The sequence below is a fragment of the Ambystoma mexicanum genome, chromosome 11 (assembly GCF_040938575.1).
Source record: "Ambystoma mexicanum isolate Mex_15411 chromosome 11, UKY_AmexF1_1, whole genome shotgun sequence".
In the NCBI taxonomy this organism is placed as follows: domain Eukaryota; kingdom Metazoa; phylum Chordata; class Amphibia; order Caudata; family Ambystomatidae; genus Ambystoma; species Ambystoma mexicanum.
The window spans coordinates 4,261,667-4,276,867 of NC_090934.1; the positions used below are offsets into that span (position 1 = coordinate 4,261,667).

General features: G+C 42.1%; 1 long non-coding RNA gene across 1 annotated transcript; it reads left to right on the forward strand.

Moving 5' to 3' along the window:
* Window positions 1-4,310: 4,310 nt before the first annotated feature.
* LOC138504655 (uncharacterized) lies at window positions 4,311-7,292 on the forward strand. The gene is made up of 3 exons (XR_011279884.1): window positions 4,311-4,778; window positions 4,879-4,971; window positions 6,873-7,292. It is a non-coding gene; the product is annotated as an uncharacterized lncRNA (long non-coding RNA).
* The last annotated feature ends 7,909 nt before the right edge of the window (window positions 7,293-15,201 follow it).

Below are 15,201 nucleotides of genomic sequence, written 5' to 3' on the forward strand. Positions count from 1 at the left end.
CACACATGGCCTGCATTTATCAAGAAAATAAAACTTCAAAAAATAAGTAAGACATTTAATAAATCAGAATTCCTATTAATGTAAGTAGTGTAAATATTTTCATTAGGTGACTTTTGAGAGCAAATTAAAGTGTACTATATGATATATTTTAGAACAACAAAAGGTTTTCGAAAATGTAATGTGCATCAAGTGATGTTATGTTAATTAGCTTTCATACTGTGCACCTCACCACCTTAGGGTCTTAAAGCATTGCAACCTTGTCAGTGTGAATGAACTATGTCACCGCCCAGGGCGCAAAGCATACCGTGGTCTGTGGGGTGAGAAGGAAATGAGGATACAGGCAAGAAGGAATTGGAAACAGTGGGGTAATGTCGATGATAAACCATAAGACAAAGGTGACAAAGGGAAGGGAGGATAACATGGGCAATGGCTGGAAGCACTAGCTGGGATGCATGTACCATAGGATGGGTTTGGATCGATATGGAGATGAAAAAACGTAAGGAACTATCCATAATGGTCAAATCCTGATGTGAAATACATTGTTAGCTACCGAAGGTAACCTTGGTAGAGAGGTTGCATTGCATGTAATGTTATCCAACATGCTGTTGTTCAAGGTTTATACTACTATGGTGCATGTTCACAGGTGCTTGATGTACAAATGTTATCCTTTGTAATACCATTGCTAAATACTATGTAAAATACATTTGGAATTGACTTCAAATGTTGCACATTATACCAGTAATGGTTGATGGTTAACTTATATTTTTCTATGTATTTCCATGTGTAGGTCATTGTACCCCAAAGAACAAACACTTCAGTGGATTGAATGCGAGAAGTGCAAAAAGTGGTTGCATTTGGACTGTACAGATTTAGCAGTAACTGGGAATATTTTGGACATGAAATTTCACTGTGGTTGTCACAAAAAATTTCCATTACCATTGGAGAGGTTAATATTGCGGTATAATATTATATTGTGTAAACATATATATATATTGATGTATCAAAATGGTGATGTTTGTTGATATTTACATGGCCCATTTCTGAGGTGTTGCAAACAGATATGGATAAAGGAAAGAAGACCCATTTTTTCATTATCCGTTCGATCACAACATAATCTTTGTGGTGTATACATATGTATATATTGTACAAGAATGTCTAAAATAATGAGCTGAAAATAATGTGGGTACTACAGCTTGAATAGTTTAGTAAAGAGACAAGATGCATGCAGGACACAAATTGATCACAAACCTTAATTAAAACTGAAGTACAGGTAATTGACCTGTTTAGTCTTGGTAAACCAAACAGTAAGCAATTACAGACAAAACTGCGGATAATGGAATACTTTTAAAGTATGACACGGTTAACTGTGCCATGTCATGCATTAATAATGACACGTTTTCTATCCTGTGCTTTGTCAGAAATGGAATTACAAAAGATGAAGACATTTGAACAGAAGAGCTACTAAGTTATTTTTTATAAAGTAGTTACACCATAAGTTGAATTCAGTTCTTATTTGGCACTTTATGCTTTGCAGTGCTGCGAAGACAAGTGTCACTCACCGGGTGGTAATCCTGGTGATACTGCAGAACCTGGCCCGTGACTTGATAGTAGAGCCCTTAGTTAGACCTAAACCAAGGGCCTCCTCTCTGTTGAGGGAAAATAACTCTATTTAGCAATATGTCCCAAGACTGTTCAGAACAGACAGTGAAGGAGACCGATCGCTCAAAAGAGCGGGAACACACACCGCTATAGACACCGGCTGTAAAGGAAACAACAAGGTTTTACTATCAGGTAATGATAATGGGTAAAACAGAGATATATCACAAATAATAATACCTGCACTAAATAGCAGCTAAATCTTCTATGTAACCTGACCCTGGGGACAGAGATAACAATGAGAAAGTGGTAAACTCAACTAAACAGAACAGGGTCAATGAATGTCTGGTAACTAGGAATGAGCCTATAGTCTTACCGTGTGAAAGGCGTATGAAGAATTTAAGAAGGATATGAGAAAGTCCACAACGACTGGTGCAAAACAACAAATAGGTAAGGTTAGTAAGGGGACTAACCCTGACGGCACGCGGATCACACTAGAGTCGGGGTGGTGCACGTCCCTGCAGAGCGTTCTCGTGCACGAGGAAAAGGTAAGTATCAGGCGGGTAAGAGAACACAACCAGACTTATAGGTGACAAGGATAACAGTAAAGTAAAGTGTAAACACGGAAAGAAAGTATGAGGTTACCCAGGTAAAGAAATACTTGCGATGTGGCAGAAACCGCAGCAGAGAAGGAATGTCCAAAGCCAATCCGTTTAACAACTCAGGTCCGGTACACAGGAAGGAGAGACCAGTGACAAATGCAGATTCAAGGAGAGTAGTCCATGGGCAGGCTGAAGGTCCGGTACACAGGAAGGAGAGACCGGTGACAAATGCAGATTCAAGGAGAGTAGTCCATGGGCAGGCTGAAGGTCCGGTACACAGGAAGGAGAGACCGGTGACAAATGCAGATTCGAGGAGAGTAGTCCGTAGGCAGGCTGAAGGTTCGGTACACAGGAAGACTGATTATAACAAGGAAGTCCAAAAGGTGAGAAAAGGACTACCGCGGTTATGGAACAACCGGGAACTTGTAAAGAAGGAGGAACCAGTTACGGAATCCTCAATAGCAGGCAAAGTTTACTACAAGGAAACAAGGTTCTGAACAAAACCACTGTAATAACTTTGATAGGAAGCAAAATTCTGCATTACGTAGAACGTAAAATACGAGTCAATGCGAGGCTCCATGTTTCCCATTGGATGAAACAACCCGGAAGCGCAAGAATGATGGGAAACGTAGTTCTTCCACATTACAACGCATATTGCTGTAACCTCCAGCTTCTATGAAATGGGGCCGCAAAGCGCTGTATTCTGTGAGATAGAAATGTGCCATGTCTGGCTGAACGCCTCCGGACATGATAACGGGTAAGTGTTGATGTCCCAGGAGGTGATCCCAGGAGGGGCCGGCGCTCCCCATATCATAACAACAAGCTTGTTGGCCATGTGCTATTGTCCCAGCGCAGTTAAATTGTTTAGCATTGACATGGCATTGGTGGTACAAACTGATTCTAGTGCGATGTAACAAATAGTATGTAAATATTTTATTTAACCATTAAATGTGGATGATAATTCATGGTATTAGCTCACCGTTTGTATGGATTACAAAGAGAGAAGAGAATTATTAAGAATAAAGTTCATAGTGAAATGTCTTTCGAACCCTGGACATACTAATGTAAACATATATGGAATATGTACTTGCTTTAAAGCTTGTAGCTGGAATCTGATTATTGAAATGCATTTATCTATCACTATGAAATAAGAAATGTCTCAGAAATATATTGATTTGCAAATTCAATTTTTCAAGGCTAAAAGAAAAACTTGAAAATGAAGGCATAAAGAATTTACTGAACAAAGATGAAATAAAGGCATGTATGAAAGAATGTTCATTGCTTAAGAATTGGAATTGTTTGAAAAGTGTACTGTAAATGTTGATTAAAAGTAAAAATAAGATAGTTATTTTCTACATGCAAAGAAATGTAATTTACTGATATAGTAGATTTTAATTATTTTAAAAAAGAATTAATCTCAATATGATAGCTGTATTTCACACTTCCTTGAACATTAATATTTTGGGAGGACAAGCAAAACAGTCAGTCCTCAATGTTTTCACAGCAATTACATGGATCCAGTCTTTTCTTACCAATTGTTCTAAACAAATCAGTGTCGGTCCCTACTTATCTCAAGCGCATGCCATGAGATGTGATGTCTAACAGGGTTAAAACCTTTCTACCATCCACAAATTGATCTTTTACATGAAACTGAGGTATCCTTATTTAATAATGCAATAACCTGATTATGGTTGACTTAAAAGGGGGTGATGAAACCACCTGTCAAAATACTGACTAGTCTCTGCTATAGAGTGAAGCACTCTAACTCATTAAAGATCAATAAAAGCAAATCCAAAATGTTTGCGGAAAATGAAAAGCCTAAAAGTTGAAGAACCCTCTGCTGGACAACCTCCTTGGGTAACTTGCGAAAACAGAAATGTGTTGTTAAGAACCTAGGTATTTATATTGATTTTAAGCTACTTTAAAGAGTCAAACCTCATCAATAACTAAATTATGCTTCATGTTAATAGGAAATATCTGATATATCCTTCAGTTTCTATCTCTTTTTTCTCTCTCTCCAGTTAATGGTTATAAACTCCATCTGCTCTCATGTGGAATATGGAAACTCCTGCTACCTTGGGGTTCCCAAAATACGCTATCACTCTACTTCAGAGAATGCAAAACAGAGCTGCAAGATTGATAATTAAACTTAATAAAGATGACCATGCCAATCAAGCGCCACATAATATTACACATGAACAAAATATGATTTTCTAATACATTGCAGTACAATTTGTATCGGAGACTGTGAAATAATGAAATTGCTGGTTGTGAAAACCACAGTCTGTTTTGTTAATGAATGTTTATGAAGAATACAGGTATATTTAAATTGCAAACTGAGGTAGACCACCTCTTAATGTGATGACAAATGATGGGGGTGTAGACTGTGAATGATAACTGTTAACAAATGTGAAACCTAACCAAAATTCTATGTTCTTTTATCTTAAACAGGAACATGCATCTAATATTATCAAAGGTAGAAAGAAATCAAACCGAATGTTTCTCTTCTCAAATCCAACATATATGCCAAAATTAAAACAGGAACTGAAAATGAGGATGACTATATTCAGCGAAAGTGATGTGAGTAAAAAACGTTATTGTTTTGAAAAACCCTTTGTCTTGTAATTGTTAAAATAACCCCTAACTGAGAATTAGTTAAATGTCCTATATTTTATTGTAGACAAGAAGTTTGATGGAAGCAATTAAAAAAGCTCTGACATTTTCATTGTCCTGTAGAAATACATCACTCATGGTCGATGTGTTAATACCAGAGGTAAGATGATACATGAATGTAAAATAATTAACCACAGCTTTTTATTAAAAAACTGTCAAAGCTTTCTTAAAAAATGCCTAGGATGATTGGGATGGTGCCGTGTGTGGGCAGTTACCTGCTGTATTGTTTTATCCCAACCGAGAGAGGAGTTGCCTCCCCCAATTCCATTCAGGTGCCTAGGAGAGCCTATTTCAGCTATTGAGTTACTGGTACCTGCCAAGACTGATAAACAATCATTTGGCATAGATAAGTTCCCTGTATTGATGTATGCCAGAAATGTAATGCTCATCTCCTTGACTCCATCAGTACTACAAAAACAATTCCATTTACATTTGATGGCCATGGACTGATGCTGAATCGTTCAAAAACAAAGTGCATTATGTTTAGGCCACCAAGAAGCAAGTACGTGAACCAAACCATTCAGATCGAGGGAAATACAATCAAACAGGTCAAATCCTTTGACTGTTTCTGCCTGAGGCTCACACACTGGAAAGTAGTTCAGCCAGACTGAGAAAGCTATTTTTAGGCAGATACAGCTAAACCATAAAAAGGGTTATGGGTGGCAGCCCTTAGGCCTGTAATTGATATCTATAAGCTCCCTTGGTGTAAGCATGTGAAAAACTGCTTAATTGAACTAGGCTGCCAGCAGCTTTGGACAAACTCACATAACATCATTCGGCAGGGATAGACGAACAATGACACATGAAATCCACCAGAAGACACAGGAGGATGTTATTGCCATGGGAGAGGGATTCCGCTCAATAGGTTTGTACTGGGACTCAAATTGTCCAATGGTTATGAACAGTTTCTGGACTGACATGGTCCTGAGTTAGCAAGGGCGCTCTTGGTTAGATATACATGTGAAAATGTACCACTAGCTTTGAGTACTCACTGCTGGGGATTGAAAATGACAGATGCATATCCTGAATGCACAAATATCAGAGAGGTAGGGTTGAAAGACTGGCTGCATAACGCTGCTATGTTCTAGGCCGCTTTGTTGATCTCAAGCCGCCCCTTTGCACTTTTGAGGGACATGTGCACCAACCACCCCACTGTGCTGACACCGACGACACACTCCCATCCACACCCATGCCATGCCGCCAACCTCCAAAGACAATTACCTGTTTTAAGCCAGCACTCCGTTGTGGACGCATGTCACACTCTTGTCTGTCTGTGAGTCTTTTCATGGCATTGTTGTGAGTGTTGCACTTCCCCTAGCAGTCTGCAGGCCATATTCAGGTTATTTGTATGTTTACAATGTTTATTTATTTATTTATTTATTTATTCAAATTTGTAGAGCGCACGTCAGCCCGGGGGCATCGTGTCGCTTGTTACAGACAATGTCTTAGTTACATAGGATACAATATTTGCATACAAATACAATATTTACAGTAGACATGTACACATTAGCTCTGCAGTATATTTACATGGAATCCTCAGGGTTTCATGTTATTTTGCAAGGAATGCGGTTTTCAGTTTCCTGCGAAAAATAGGGAGTGAGTTTTCGGCTCTGATGTTTGCAGGAAGAGCGTTCCAGGTCTTGGCTACAATGTACGGGAAACCTAGACCTCCGGCTTTGGCTTTTTTGATGCGTGGGATGCAGAGTAGGTTGGAGTATTTCGTTGTGGTGGGACGGGAGGAGGATGGTTTGAAGATGGTTTCTGATAGATAGGACGGGGCGGAGAGGGAGAGGCATTTGTGAGTGAGTGTGAGGATTTTGAGAGTGATCCGCTCTTTGACCGGGAGCCATTGGGCTGAGTGCCTGGCATGGGTGATATGCTCCCTTCTTGGGATACTAAGAGCGGCCCGGAGAGCATTGTTCTGTGCTATCATGTTACACAATTGATGATCAGTTAAAGTAATAGTGACCGAAATGTGGCATTTTGTTTACTTTTTTGCAGATGACAATCAAAATTCTCCAAAAATGTGAAGGACTGAACCGCTATGAAGCTGAACGTATGCTGATCTGTGGATGCACTTTAATTTGTGGAGAAGACGAATAAAAAGAAAAGTAGTAAAAGAAGTCACTATTTATTATTGGTAGCACAGTTTAATTAGACCTTTGCAGGTCAAGTGGTGGTATGTAAACCATTGACTAAGCTGTGATGGTCATGCTCTGCTGAGACGACATTAATAAACGTGATATATATACATTCTACTTAATGTTTTTACGGTTCATTTGCACTATCATTGCACTATTATATTTGTTATATTTATTTAAATAATAATTATTGTACATTACATTGAGTTGTCATAAGATGTGAGAGTCATGCTCTCGTGAAAATAAATATTTAAAATTGGGGTGTCATGTATATAATGTATATATATACATATATATAGATATATATATACATATATAATTGTTAAATACAATGCTGTTATGGTTTGTTTGCACTATTATATTTGTTTTATTATCTATTTATGTATTTAAATAATAAATAATTTTACTTTAATTGAGTTGGTACAGTTTGATATTCATTCATGTTTACTAGAAGTATACAGAAAATTGATTGTTGAAACGGCCAAGAAAACAGTAAACTAATCCACTGTAACAAGCGTTTATTGCGAGCATTTCAGTAAAAGATTAAAAATAAAAATGTTCTGCATTTTCAGTTGAGATTCTCATTTTAGATAAGTGATTAGTGAGGTGGGGTAGCAACACTCGCTGCTGGGATCTACAGGTTGCGGTTCGAATCCCAGAAAGGCCAATTTAAAGTTTCAACCTTCTGAGACAGACAAATGAGTAACAACTTTGGTTGGGTGATTTTGTATGCAAATATGTTATATGTAAAGCGGTTATAACACATCATTATTGTAAGTTTGAAAGCAGAGGCAGGCTTATGATAAAGTGAATAGAAATTAAGACAATGAATTAGAAAAATAAGCACACGATTAGCATCTAGATCAGCTAATATGCCATTAATTAATAACAATTACAAGGGCCACATTAATCTTAATATATGATTATTGTATGCAAGAAAAGATCATTTAGTAGGAACAAGGAAAGGTTTAAATTAGAGACGACCAGTTTAAAAAAAAAGTAATTAGAAATTAAACAGAAGGTTATAACAAGGAAACATGCTTTTAAATATACAACTGAGACTATGGTAAAGTGACCATTGTTATTATGAGATGGACATTTTAATAAGAAATGTACGCCTTTCATCCTGTGTACAATACATAACAGATTTAATTTAATACAATTTGGATGATGCTTAATTAAAATAAACATTTTTAAATATTGAAAAAGAATGAACTATGTAGTTGAAGACAACTGTAGAATGTTTGAAGGCCTCCTTTCTCTGCTTTACTCGCTGTCAGAGGATTCTACTTATACCCAGGCCATATTGTGTCATGCACAGGAGACAGACAGCTAGCAGCCGCAAGGTGACGTACAGGCTTTTTATTATTAAATTAAATGTATAACGTCTCTCAATGGTCGTGAGGCTATTTCTTCACTTGTTTAATGTCTTTGATTGATTCACGGTGCGTCACCCGTTCTCAACTCTCATGCTGGACTTCCTTTGCATCTTGTACTCGTGGTGGCCCTGAATCATGCTGTTTCCATCTTCATCTTGTATCCTGGCTTGCAACATTATGTGTTACTACTGACTTCTGCAATTGTATTCGCTCTCCTCTCTTGCTTCTCCACTCTTTTTGACTGCTTACTCTCTGTTCTCTCCTCCCCTCCCCCTCCCTTTTCCTATCTCCTCCCCTCCTCCCCTTACTTTTTTCTATGCACTTACTCTATCAGAATTGTCCCTGGACCTACTATGATAGCAACCTCGTCTGTCGCTCCCCTATCCCCTTACTGTTGCCCCCCCTCCCTCCAGCACTATCTGAAACATTCTCAGGCCTAGTACGATAGTCACTTGTTTTGTTCCTCCCCTCCCTTTCTGCACCCCTCTCCCTCACCTTTTGTTTTCCTCCGGCTCTACCAGAAATGGCGTCAGGGCTAGTACGGTAGTCGCCTGTCTGTTTCCATTTCCTTCCCACTCTCCCCCTCCCTTTCTTATCTATGTCTTAGCACTTGCACTATCTGAAATGTCATCAGGCCAAGTACGATAGTTAATTTCACATCATTAATGTTCATGGCCTGTAAGAATGTCGTTGTATTTTACCTTGGTCCCTTCCTTGCCTTGAAGCGCTTTGAAACACATTGTGTATAGGCGCTATATAAATAAACTATCATATCATATCATATCATTTGAAGTCATTTAAACAGTACATTTTACATCACCTAGTCCAGAGATTGGTGACTTGCTGTGGCATGCTGGAGTTCCAAGTGCTTCCAAACATTCAATTGCTGGAAGGTATGAAACATAAGACAAGAGACTAAGAGGTGAGATGCCTGAAGTAATTTTGAAGCAATGAAAACACTGATTTGAAGGAGATATAAGACATATCTAGGTGGCATGCCACGTTAGAATTGACACTGAAAAGGGACTGTTGGGCCCTGCTGTTTGAATAGGTCATAAGAACTAGCACCAGACACTTCCATTATGAAGCATTGGTGCAACTGAAGAACTGTTGACTCCAGTGCGCCAGGTTGAAAGTTCTAGGCAGCTGTCTGAATCCACTTTTTTATTTTTAATTTGATTTATTAACATCGCAAAAGGATTGTGAGGCTTTTAACTCACTTGTTTAATGTCTTAAAAGTCATTTAAACAGCAAATTGACATCAGCTAGTCCCGAGAGGGGTGATATGCTGTGGCATGATAAGTACTTAAACTATGCATTTGCTGAAAGTGTTTCAATATAAAACAATCCCACAATGATTGAGAGGGTAATTTTCACTTGTACAATATGTTTGAACTCCTTAAAACTGCACATTTTCCATCAGCCAGTCCAGAGATTGGTGGCATGCTGTGGCACGCTGTGGCATGTGCCACATGTCACATTCGGCTCCTACCCCTTCTCCAGATAGAGGGAGGGAGAGAGCGACAGACACAGGCACAGACAGAGGGAGGGAAGCACAGATAAAGGGAGGGAGAGAGCGACTGACACAGGCACAGACAGAGGGAGGGAAGCACAGATAGAGGGAGGGAGAGAGCGACAGACACAGGCACCGCAGCCCATGTCTCCTTTTCTTTGCCTGGAAGGGAACACAGCCTGGAAGCGCTAGCCAAAACAGAAATGCGCGCGCTCAGGCTGTGTTCATTTCCGGGTCCACTGAGCATGTGCAATGAATGGGGGGCAGAGCCACCATCATACGTGGCTCTCGCTCCAGTCCACGCGGGCCACGGCAAAAAAAAACTGAACTGGGCATGTTATTATTGTCCATGCACAATTCAGTGCAGGAAAAAAAAGTATTTTTTGTTGTTGCCTTTTCGTGGGATGTCCGATGGGTGGGCCAGCATTTTTATGAGGGTGGCCATAGCCCCCCCGGCCAAGCCCTTGGTGGCGCCCCAGATTTAGACACTGAAAAGGAAGACATGCCTGGGACACGTTGAGGTCAGTGGCACGTAATTATACATATTAGTTTCCTTTAAATCACCATTAGTGAGAATGAGGACTGATTCATGTAAATTGTGCTTTCTTATAGAATACAAATGAATATGAAGAGAAGTTAGGAAAACACATCAGATTAGCCCATGAAGAAGGATAACAAAGCTATCCAAAACATGTTCGGAAATAATACCACTAGATATAAGAACGCTGCGAACCAAATCTTGATGTGAACAAGAGACATGTTTTGAAAACAGTAAATGTTGAGGCTCAGGTTTTGAACATGGCTGGAGATTTTTATTTTTATTTTCAAGGAATGTTAGACTTCTGAAATTGTAAGTCAAAATGTAGGATGTCCATCCACAAGAAGTGCGGAGAAATTATAAAATGTATATGCTTTGAAAAGAGATGACTTTGAAAAGTAGAGGTCAGAAGCCAAATAGCCCTCTAACTGGTATTTGCCAAAAAAGAGACAACACAGAGTGATTGTGGTTTGCTAAATGCAAGGTATCGCAGCTTTATTGTAATAGAGACCGGGGGAAAAAGCAAGATTAAAAGCTGAGCTCTCACTCAAAAATTCTCCACAACTCAAAAGGAAGCAACATGTTTTATAGGCAATATGATGTCACAGTTATGAAAACCTATCGCTGCTGGTCATTGGCTCCCTCTACTAAGCTACATATATAATTCTTTATGTCTATATGCTGCATTCACCTGTCCGGTCTTAAAATCGATTTTAGCCTGTCTAGTTTTGCTGCATTCACCTGCCCTGCTGCCTAATTGATTTTAGATGTGCTTTGCGGCTGTCTGTTCCCAAAAGGCTCAATTCCCTATGTCTCCTCCCCCCCACCTCCAAGTGCATCAGTGCTTCAGCCCTGCAACTGTCTCCCCCCCACTTCTACCTACCTTGTCGCTAGCAATCTCTACTATCCTCTCCAACTGCTTCACTATCACCTATCCTTCTCCTATCACTAAATCTGGTCGGAAAAGACTTTAGAAGGACACTCTGGCCTCCAACCCAGGCCTTCCTATTGCAGACACCTATGTCAAGGCTTCCGCCAAAGAGAGTGTCACTGACATCCTCTTCTTCTTTAACTCACCTGAGCTATGGACTTGCTACATGATCAGCTTTCTCTCTCGTATCGCCTCTTCTCCCATTAATGGTGGCACTTGCTAGGAGGTCCTCCTCGACCTCTTCACCATCTCCAGAGTCATCATTAATGTCTATTTCAAAGGAACCATCATAGTTCAGGGTCCTCAACCCAACCTTCTTCTCTTCCACAGGCTCCTCCCTCGCCTTGCTAATCTCACCTCCCCCTCTGGCCAGGCTCATTTTCCCACTGTGCCTCCCTCCACCTCTACACAGGCCCCCTTGCCTACTACGCCTTCCTCTGTACTGGCGTCTGGGCCTTGCTCTACTGTCCCAGCTCCCTTGTCGGCTTTGACTCCTCCTCCATCCACTAATATCCCTCTGGACCTCTTGCCACCCTTAGGGGGACCACTGTCCCATGCGCCCCCCTGCGGAAGACCTTTAAAGATGGCAAACTGCTCCACATTGCCACCCTTAACACGCGCTCTTCTGTAAACCACTCAACCGATATCTGCAACCTCCTCGAACACATGAATCTTGATGTGCTCGCCATCACTGAGACATGGTTCAAGAACAGCTCAGTCACAAGCTTTGACACTCTCCTCCCTGAAGGCTACAAAATCCTTTCTGCGACCAGGCTCAAGAAGGCAGATGGTGGAGTTGCAATGATCTTCCCTGAATGGATACCTGTGTCTATTATCCCTACTCAGGTCTTCTCCTCCTTCGAGTGCCTCATCTGCAAGTTTTCACTCTCTCCTCATTTTTCTCTCCTCATGGCCACCTTCTTTTGGGCTCCTGAACAGCTAACTCTCTTCCTTTCGGAATGGGCCTCCTCTCTACTCTCCTCCTCCTCTCAACTCCTCCTACTGGGTGACCTCAACATCCCTCTTGAGTCTCCTAACTCATCAGGACCTTTCCGCAACCTATGTGACTCTCTCTTCCTCTCTATACTACCCTCTGACTCCACTCACTTCACGGGCCACACGTTGGATGTTCTCATCTCCACTGACCTCCCACTCTCTATCCCTCTCACTACCTCTCTCTATTGGACCAACCACTCTCTTCTAGCAACTGTCCTGAAGCTCTCCACTCCTTTGGCAGCAACTCACCTGGCACAACCAATTGGCTAGAAGGTCACCAGATCCATGAAAAAAGTGACAGTGGGCGCCTTTGCCTCCACCTGCTCTCCTCCTCCCACTCCTGCGGCTGACTCCCACCCTGACACAGCCCTCACTATCCTTAATCTCTCTACCTCCAACACTCTTGATATCATTGCTCCTGTCATGAGGGTCCGACTGAAGCCTTCCAAAAAGTACAACTCTTGGTACGACTCCGACCTGGCTGCCCTTAAACGTAAGTGTAAGGTAGCTGAGAGGAAATGGAATTCATCGGGTGGACCATCTGACAAACTGGCCTGCAGCCTCCTTCAAAGGCAATATCGACTCTGCATCCGCTCCAAGGAAAGAGTCTTTATTCAAGCCTGTACCTCCGCAGCATCAAACAACACGGCTGAACTTTTCAAAGTCTGCAAGGAACTGGCCAATCCTGCAGCAGCCTCCTCCTCCGTCACCCCCAGCCAGGACCTCTGCACACTTCAACACAAAAATCCAAGATATACTCTCCTACCTTCCCCCCAGACCACTGCACACACCAGCACCTGTGCTTCCCTTGGCCCCACCTCCACTTCCATTCTCCCCTCCCTCTCCCGTCACACCTGATAAGGTCACCAGACAAGTACGGTCTATGAAGGCCTCATCGAAGCAAGTGAACCCTTGCCCTTGCAAAGCCATCAGGGACAACATTCACTCCCCTACACCAGCCTTGGCTGACCTTTGCAACCTCTCCTTTTCCACTCGAGTTTTCCCAACTGCACTCAAGCGCTCCATTGTGCACTCTCTGCTCAAGAAACCCTCTGCTGACCCCTCCATTCTGTCAAACTACCGCCCGATCTCTATCACTCCTTTCCTGGGCAAACTCCTTGAGAAGCTGGCTATGTCTCAGCTAAACCTCCACACGGAATCAATCAATTGTTTCCACGACCATCAGTCTGGCTTTAAAGCATCCAGAGGCACGGAAACTGCTCTTCTGAACACCCGTGAAGACATGCTCTGAAATCTTGACACTAACACTCCCTCTACCCTCATTTGCCTTGATTTCTCCTCTGCCTTTGACACAGTTAACCCCAACATCCTGATCTCACTACTTCGTGACAACCTGGGAATCACAGGTCAGGCTCTGGCTAGGTTAACCTCTTTTCTCTCCAACCGCCCATCCCAGGTCAAACTTGGTGTTTTTCTCTCGACTATCACCCTCTCAACCTGCGGTGTTCCCCAGGGTTCTAACCTATCCCCCTGATTCTTCAACGTCTACATGGCCACCCTGGCACATGTGATTGCCACTTTCACCTCAAATTTCCAGTGTTACGTGGATGACACGCAACTATCCTTCAGGCTACCGTCAGCCGCCTCCTCCTCCTCACTCATACCTGACTGTCTGTCCCATATTCTGGCATGGTGTACTGCAAACAACCTTTGCCTCAATGCCAGTAAAACTGAGATTGTTTGCACTGGGACCCCTGCTCCCGCCTTCCCCCTCTCACTCTGGCCGGCCTCCCTTGGCCCCACACCCACCCGCCACCTGTGAGGCCAAAAATCTTGGGATCATCTTTGACTCCACTCTCTCCTTCTCCTCACACAGTTTTGACATCTCAAAAAAGTCTAACTTTCAATGACACCTCCTCAGAGGCACTCGACCTTTTTTCACTTTCCCCCAGTGGCTCACCGTCTCCCGAACCCTGGTTCTTTCTAGGCTGGACTACTGCAACAGCTTCTTCCTCAACCTCCCTGCTTCTGCCCTGCGCCCTCTGCAACTCATCCAGAAAAGATCTGCAAGACTTATCCTTGGACCCAGGGACTGCATTCCTCTGGCACTGAAATCCCTCCACTGGCTCCCTGTGGCTGCAAGGATCAAATTCAAGACCCTCTGCACTGTCCACAAGGCTTTCTGGGGCCTGGGGCCTGGGACCTACTTACGTCCAACATTGCCTTCCTAAATACTTCCCCTCCCGAGCCCTCTGCTCATCTACCTCCAACCTTCTGCCAGTGAGCCGGTTCTCCAAGCAGAAATTTGGAGGGAGATCCCTTTCCTCAGCAGGCACCTCCCTCTGGAACAGCCTCCCTGCTGCCCTCCGTCTTGAGCCTGATAGTCTTAAGTTCCAGAAAACTCCTCAAGACCTTCCTCTTCTCCTCTTCCTTCTCTCTCAACCTACCCTGCTGGGAGACCTGGAGCTGGCACTGTGCTCTTTAATGCAAAAAATAAAAATCATTGAATTGAAGGTTTAGCCAGTTTCATCCTCAAAAGCGGTGATATGGTCCATGCTGCAACTAGTAGGCTTACTCATTAAGTGAATTACTATTGTCATCAGACACTTGTATCAGTCATGATATCACGTCATGGTATCCCAAGACCAGAACTGAACACAGTCACGTAATTTCTCAGACTTGAATGTTTTATTCAAATGAAATACGTAAGACAATTAATGAGAACGTGTAAGAGGCGATACATCGAGCCCTTGCGCAGACAAAACACAGAAAAGATACTCTTTCAAAAACATAAGAAGCATTTGAAAAATGGTGTAGTTGGTGAAAAAAGAGGGGGCAGGAAACAGATTCTAAATTTCGTGAAGAGAGAAA